At 35.3% G+C, this 8,718-nt stretch overlaps 1 pseudogene; it reads left to right on the top strand.

Annotated features, from left to right (window-relative positions):
• The first annotated feature begins 764 nt into the window (after positions 1–764).
• Positions 765–1,775, top strand: LOC124105207 (GPN-loop GTPase 1-like; annotated as a pseudogene).
• Positions 1,776–8,718: the final 6,943 nt, after the last annotated feature.

Here is an 8,718-nt window from a genome sequence, read left to right as displayed (position 1 = left end):
CTTCTTTTGCATGTGTCCTTAATATTAATATGGCTTTTTTAAAAAAATAAAACCTCAATGATATGTATGTTGTTTTGGCTTATATTGTTGCTAATGCTTGATGATGCTCAAAAGGCGATAAATAATATTAAAGTTGAATATCCAATGAAGATCAATGTGCAATGTGACAAGAGTTGGTAATGAAGTCAGAGAGATGAATAACATTTTAGCAGAGGAAAATGAATTAAAACTCAGAGAAGATGGCCAGTGGATAAATGGAGTATTTAATTCTCAGATAAAAAGTGCGATAATTACATAACGATGTTTTAAAAAGGTTCGAATATGTAGGAATGCATATATTTCTTATTGTCTGAATGGAATATCTATAATCTAGTCATTAAAATAACATTCTTATTTAATCATTTTCTTGATTCATAAAGATGCTGCAGATATTTCAGTGAGGAAGATAATAGGTAAAATGTAATTCATTTCTAAGTGCAAACTTAGTTTTTTTAAAGCAGATAGACATAAAGTATAACATTAAAGAAATATTATTTTAATTTCCTACATTGATTATTATTTAATTGATTATTTGCTTCATTCTTACAAATAAAGTGATTAACTAGTTTTCAAGAATTTGATCTAGATAAAAATGGACCTTTGCTTTTAATATGAATAAAGTAAAACTAAAACTCATACTTCTTGATTGTGTGGTCGGTAGGTCTATGGTGGATGCAGCTGAGCCTCAGGATTTGGGGTCCCTTTGGTCCTCTGTGTTTCTATTGGCATTGGGTATGGCTGGAATCAGAAAAAACACCTTTGTACAAAAGCTCACAGGACATCTGCATTGCCAAGGCTTTCAACCATATGTGATTAATTTGGACCCAGCCATTCATGAAGTCCCCTTCCCTGCCAATACAAATATTCATGACACTGTGAAGTATAAAGAAGTCATGAAACAAGGTGATCTTGGGTTCAGTGGTGACATAGCAACTTCTCTCAATCTCTTCGCTACCAGGTTTTATTAAAAAAATAAAATTTATTCAGAAGTCCCAGAATGCATCTTACTTGATACATCTGGACAGATTGAAAAATTCACCTCCTCAGTTTCTGGGACAATCATCACTGAGGCCCTGGCATCCTCATTTCCAGCAGTGGTGATTTATATAATGGACATCTTAAAATGTACTAACCCAGTGCCCCTCATCTCTAATGCACTCTATGCCTGTAGCACCTTGTATAAAACCAAACTGCCTTTCATTTTGGTCGTGAACAACACTGACATCATTGATCATAGCTTTACAGTGGAATGGATGCAGAATTTTGAGTCTTTCCTAGATGGCTTGAATCAAGAAACTACATATGTCAGTAAACAGACTTGCTAAATAGGCCAGGTGTTAGATGAATTTTATAGCTCACTCATAGGGTGGTGAATTCTCTGCTATTGTGGGCTCTTTGTGCAAGTCATCAGTGCTGAAAAAGAATGTGAAAGGGAGTATCATTCTTATTTAAAGATCTGAAGAAATCAATTTCCAGTGCACAGAAAGAACAAAATAAAGAACAACTGGACTATCTTCAGAAAGAGATGGGCTCTGTAGTTTTGGACTCAGGGATTGCCAAAGACTGCATCCCCTGTGGTGAATACCTCTCACTTGATCCTGACTTGAGGAACCTTGAATGAAGAGGATGAGAAGGTTGACAGTCATACTGATAACATTGATCACAGAGCTACAGAAGAAAATCATAAAGAGCCAGCATTTTAGAATTTGATACAAGCCTCAATGGCACAGTTCTGAAAGATAAACAAAAATCAGAAATTTTAGGAAATTTTACTTGTTTCTGAAAGTCCCAAATTCTGAATCTCCATGTGATGAAACTATTCTTATTTCTGATTCAGGGGTAAGATAATGAATATTTCTTTTTGGAATATCTGATTTTCTCTTTTGAGAGAAATATCATGACTCTCATGAAATCAGATCTAGAGAAATTCTTGATATTGGCAGGTAGATGAAAATTATCGCTTGGTCTTTTCCCCTTATATTTGTGAAATGAATGATACACCAACTGCTCTTGGAGGCTGATATTCCTTCAAGCCTATAAGTTTAAGTTTCATCATTTGAACTCAAGAATTTTTGCTGGCAATGGAACACAGAAAACTTACCATCCTGGTAATCACTTCAAATCTTTGTTATTAGGCTGGATCCAGAGCCTCCACTTCCTGAGCATTGTGCCCTGACAATATAACATGATTTTTCCTTCTTTTAGTATAAAAGGAGAGGGGACACATGAGCTTGCCCAGGGAAGAAGTGGAGTCTCCTTGGCAATCACTCCACGCTGGTACAAAATGTGTCTAGGTAGCTTGTACTAGATTATAAGTTGTTGAAGAAAATAGGTAAAGCATCTGATTTCTGAATTAAAATCCTGTTTCAGATTACTTGGATAAAGAGTTTTAAATTTTAACTTTCTTCTAAGCCTCTCTTTCTTGATTTCAAATTATAAAATTACATAATCACAAATGGATTCACTTTCATTCAATAGAGGCTTAAAGTCACATATCTCAATCTGTCCTGTCAGGAGGTGATATGTACTAAAGTTTCCCATGTGTATATAACCAACAACAGGTATAGAGCCAGGCTTTGTATTGTGTTTTGAAATGACTACAAATTACCATTGGAGATTTAGTCAAAGGTCATGGATTTCAGTTAGGTGCACATTGCATGTATAGCAATCATTTTAAGGGTTTGCCTTGGCTAGTGTGCAGTCCAACTCATTTCTTCTTAGAGCATAGTCTCTGGACCAGAAGCATCAGCATCAGTAGGAATATTGTTAAAGGCATCTCTCAAAACCTACCAATTTGGAAGCTGTAGGAGTGGAGCTCATTGATTTTGGTATACACTGGCTGAGAAACAATTCAACAACTCAAAGAATCTATATCATAATTCCAGGCCAGGTGAATCAGGTACCAATCCTTATATGATTTCCTTTATAAAAGTATTCTAATTTTGACCACATTGTACCTATTCTTCATACTAAATTTTTCAAAGCAATAGAAGTATTTTATTTTTTCATTAATCATTAATTTCAATATTCTATTCCTAGTGGGAACCAATGGTCTAAAAATTTGACTGGTTCTTTAAGGGAAAATAATTTCAAAGCAAAATTCTAAAATTTTTCAATTTTTTTCTGCATTGCCTTTGATCACATTTTCTTCCTTAAAAACAAAACTATCTCCTCTATGCTGTCAGCTCTTTAAGGAAAAGGTTAAATCTTAATCATATTTGTATCCCTTGCATAGGACCTAGCATACACCAAGTGCTGATTGAAAGTTTGCTGAATGAAAGAATGTAATAGTTAGATGGCACATCCTTCAAGCCTTTAGGCACATGGACTGTCTGATAGCCACTTTGTTAATAAACAAGGGGAAATGAAGTTAAGACTAGAACAGGAAGAGTTTAGATAAGTATGCTAAAGATTTATAATTATCAATAATTTATAAATTATTTAACAGTTAAATTATAGCCTCATTTTATTTGCAATCACATCTTCATTCTCTGCCTGGGACACTTAAAAGCACTCAGTAATGAACTAATTAAAGCTCTGCTTTATTTTTGATTTCTTAAGGAGAGGTCTGAATTTCACATGACTTGTACTATGCATTAGACAACCAAACTTTATAGCATCCATGAGCCAATTATAAAGCACACATCTTCTAAGTACCCCTAATCACTACAATGTTACATCATTGATTAATAGAAGTTGAGACTCAAATGTCAAGCAGAGAAAATTCTGTGTTGGTTGAGTAACACCAGTAAAGTTGTTTGATTTTAATGTAAAGTTGAAAGGTGTGTATTATTCTTTTCAAAGCTGATCCTTTAAGGAAGAATTAATACCAATACTTTTCAAGTTATTTCAGGAAATAGAAAAAGAAGGAGCTCTGCCAAATTCATTCTATGAGGCCAACATCACCCTGATACCTAAACCAGACAAAGACACCTCAAAGAAAGAAAACTACAGACCAATATCTCTGATGAACCTAGATGCAAAAATCCTCAATAAAATTCTGGCGAATCGGATACAAAGGCACATCAAAAAAATTGTGCACCATGATCAAGTAGGATTCATCCCTGGGATGCAAGGATGGTTCAATATACGGAAATCAATAAATGTTATTCACCACATCAATAGACTTAAAAATAAGAACCATATGATCATCTCAATAGATGCAGAAAAAGCATTCGACAAAGTACAGCATCCCTTTATGTTCAAAACATTAGAAAAACTAGGGATAACAGGAACTTACCTCGACATTGTAAAAGCTATCTATGCTAAGCCTCAGGCTAGCATCATTCTCAATGGAGAAAAATTGAAGGCATTCCCCCTAAAATCTGGAACAAGACAGGGATGCCCTCTATCACCACTTCTATTCAATATAGTTCTCGAAACACTGGCCAGAGCAATTAGACAGACGAAGGAAATTAAAGGCATAAAAATAGGAAAGGAAGAACTTAAATTATCACTATTTGCAGATGACATGATTCTATACCTAGAAGACCCAAAAGGGTCTACAAAAAAACTACTAGAACTAATAAATGAATTCAGCAAAGTGGCAGGATATAAAATCAACACGTATAAATCAAAGGCATTCCTGTATATCAGCGACAAATCCTCTGAAATGGAAATGAGGAAAAACACTCCATTCACAATATCCTCAAAAAAAAAAAAATACTTGGGAATCAACCTAACAAAAGAGGTGAAAGATTTATATAATGAAAACTACAAAATCCTAAAAAGAGAAGTAGAAGAAGATCTTAGAAGATGGAAAAATATACCCTGTTCATGGATAGGCAGAACTAACATCATCAAAATGGCGATATTACCAAAAGTTCTCTATAGGTTTAATGCAATGCCAATCAAAATCCCAACGGCATTTCTTGTAGAAATGGATAAAGCAATCATGAAATTCATATGGAAAAATAAAAGACCCAGAATAGCAAAAGCAATTCTAAGCAGGAAGTGCGAATCAGGCGGTATAGCGATACCAGACTTAAAACTATATTACAGAGCAATAGTAACAAAAACAGCATGGTACTGGTACCAAAACAGGAGGGTGGACCAATGGTACAGAATAGAGGACACAGAGACTAATCCACAAAGCTACAACTATCTTATATTTGATAAAGGAGCTAAAAGCATGCAATGGAGGGAGGATAGCATCTTCAACAAATGGTGCTGGGAAAACTGGAAATCCATATGCAACAAAATGAAACTGAATCCCCTCCTCTCGCCATGCACAAAAGTTAACTCAAAGTGGATCAAGGAGCTAGATATCAAATCAGAGACTCTGCGTCTGATAGAAGAAAAAGTTGGCTCCGATCTACATATTGTAGGGTCTGGCTCCAAATTCCTTAATAGGACACCCATAGCACAAAAGTTGATAACAAGAATCAACAAATGGGACTTACTTAAACTGAAAAGTTTTCTCTCAGCAAGAGAAACAATAAAAGAGGTAAATAGGGAGCCTACATCATGGGAACAAATTTTTACTCCTCACACTTCAGATAGAGCCCTAATATCCAGAGTATACAAAGAACTCAAAAAATTAAACAATAAGAAAACAAATAACCCAATCAACAAATGGGCCAAAGACCTGAACAGACACTTCTCAGAGGAGGACATACAATCAATCAACAAGTACATGAAAAAATGCTCACCATCTCTAGCAGTCAGAGAAATGCAAATCAAAACCACTCTAAGATACCATCTCACTCCAGTAAGATTGGCAGCCATTATGAAGTCAAACAACAACAAGTGCTGGAGAGGATGTGGGGAAAAGGGTACTCTTGTACATTGCTGGTGGGACTGCAAACTGGCACGGCCAATCTGGAAAGCAGTATGGAGATTCCTGGGAAAGCTGGGAATGGAACCACCATTTGACCCAGCTATTGCCCTTCTTGGACTTTTCCCTGAAGACCTTAAAAGAGAGTACTACAGGGATACCGCTACATCGATGTTCATAGCAGCACAATTCACAATTGCTAGACTGTGGAACCAACCCAGATGCCATTCAATAGATGAATGGATAAAAAAATGTGGCATTTATACACCATGGAGTATTACGCAGCACTAAAAAATGACAAAATCATAGAATTTGCAGGGAAATGGATGGCACTAGAGCAGATTATGCTTAGTGAAGCTAGCCAATCCCTAAAAAACAAATACCAAATGTCTTCTTTGATATAATGAGAGCAACTAAGAACAGAGCAGGGAGGAAGAGCAGGAAGAAAAGATTAACATTAAACAGATACATGAGGTGGGATGGAAAGGGAGAGAAAAGGGAAATTGCATGGTAATGGAGGGAGACCCTCATTGTTATACAAAATTACATATAAGAGGTTGTGAGGGGAATGGGAAAATAAACAAGGAGAGATATGAATTACAGTGGATGGGGTAGAGAGAGAAGATGGGAGGGGAGGGAGGGGGGATAGTAGAGGATAGGAAAGGTAGCAGAATACAACAGTTACTAATAGGGCATTATGTAAATATGTGGATGTGTAACCGATGTGATTCTGCAATCTGTATTTGGGGTAAAATTGGGAGTTCATAACCAACTTGAATCTAATGTATGAAATATGATATGTCAAGAGCTTTATAATGTTTTGAACAACCAATAAAAAAAAACTGATCATTCATTGGCAGAAGCACAATGTGTAAGTGTTGAAAATTCTTTCAAATGCATGAACAACTGATAAACAAGCAGATAAAACAAAGGAAATAAGCAAAGCCAGTCCTCGGAAAGGTCACAGTTACTTCATTCACTAAGGAGAAAAAGAAAGGAACAACTGGAAAAATACATGGTAAAAATACTGAAAAGTGTGAGATAGCAGAAATATAAACATAAAGGCAAACATGATGAGGATAGATGGAATAAATCTAGTGAAGAATAGGTGGGTGAGATAAGAGGGCTCTTTGAATAAACAAAAATGCAGTTTCACCACAGACATTGGACTTTATAAGAGACTTTACAGGCCACTTTAACAAAGATGACTGATAGATAAGCTTTGTTGTGTTTTGTTTCCTATCAGGTGTTCATACTGGTTCCCAATGACTTGAAACAAAAATGAATCAAATTAAATAAAATACTGGTATCTGATATTGGCATATATTCCTGTGAGTCTATTCAAGTACAGCTTTGAAGTTTAATAAACATCACAGTACTCAGTCTTCTGCAAGATAGGTCAAATTGGTGTGATTCTTCTCAAGTGGTTAACAAAAAATGACTGCAAAGAAGAAATGAAGTAATGTCTAGTTACACAGTAAGACAAAAGTCAGAGGCAGTTCTTTGATCTCTTATTACAATTGTGCTCCTTCTGTGAATGGGGGCTTGGTTGTTGTGGAAAATTATAAAAATTTGATACCAAATAAAATGTAAAACAATAATCTGCTTTTTGTACATTTGTGCATCCCTAGCCAAGGCTGACTTTGGGTTACAGATCTTATTTTTCCTGATGAAATGCAGTGCTTGTAGCAGGAGTTGGATATCATGGTCCTGCTGGTCATATTTGCTACCTTGTCCAATAAAGGAAAGACAAAAAATATCTTAAAAATTTCTAGCATGACCTCAGCATAAAAATATTTATCTGGTAACTCCAAATCAACACCCCCTAGGGATTATATAAAAAATATATAGTCATAACTCTTATTGAGAAGTGTTAAAGTTAACAGGCTGCTACTCCTCCTCAAATACATGTAATTCATAAATATTTCTGAGGGATATTTCTAAGAGTGAATAACTTTCAAAAAATTAAAATCTCGAAGTTGTGTCTATATTCCAACAGTTGTACTACAATTAAGGTGCATAATCTTGATTATTAATGAAGATCTAGCAGACATCAGCTAAACAGAGGATTAAACATTATACACATCACTAGTAGACTCTGCTGATCCCTTCTTGTTCTTTGTATTTATTCATTTTATTGTACCTAGAGTCATTAATAGCTGGTATGCAGCTACTATAAACTGAAATACATTTATTGAAAACCTATTTCATACAAAGGCAAAGTTAAGTCTTTGAGAAAATGACAAGGGATCTTGGATAATTTAGTCTATAGAAGAAAAGGCTACTTTTAAAATGATGTCATATTTGTTTTCTCCTGTAGATATATCTATTATTTATTTCAGTATAAGGGTTCTCTAGAGGAACAGAATCAATAGGAAGTACAATTATAAAAAGGGGATTTATTAGTTTGGCTTATGTGTCCAGAGCTAGATAGTCTTCAATGGCCAACTGCAGGCTGGAGAGCTGGCAGAATGAGTAGCTGCACATTCCAAATGGCTAAAGGCTCAGAACAAGAAGGATCAATGTTGCTACCTTAGACTGAGACCAAAGGCTTTTGGGGAATCACTGGCAGCAGAGTCTGCTTTGGAAAAGTGAAGAAGCAGAGTCAGATATTCTTAGACAATCACAGCAGCAATCAAGAACCTGTTCAATTATTGACTGTGTTATTTATTTTTTGGTGTTTTTTGAGTTCTTTATATATTGTGGAGATTAGTGTAGTATCTGATATGCGTGTAGTAAAAATGTTCTTCCATTCTGTAGGCTCTCTCTTCACTTTATTGCTTATCTCCTTTGCTGAGAAGAATCTTTTAGTTTGAATCCATCCAATTTATTAATTCTTAATTTTATTTCTTTCACTTTAGGGAATCTGGTTAAGGAAATCAGGATGTAATCCAACATGATGA

The sequence above is a fragment of the Marmota monax genome, unplaced genomic scaffold (genome assembly GCF_021218885.2).
Source record: "Marmota monax isolate L192 unplaced genomic scaffold, Marmota_monax_Labrador192_F-V1.1 WCK01_AAM20220418_F8-fsc00104, whole genome shotgun sequence".
NCBI lineage: Eukaryota > Metazoa > Chordata > Mammalia > Rodentia > Sciuridae > Marmota > Marmota monax.
Note: the sequence above shows the minus strand (reverse complement) of the source record. Positions and strands in the feature narration are given on the sequence as shown.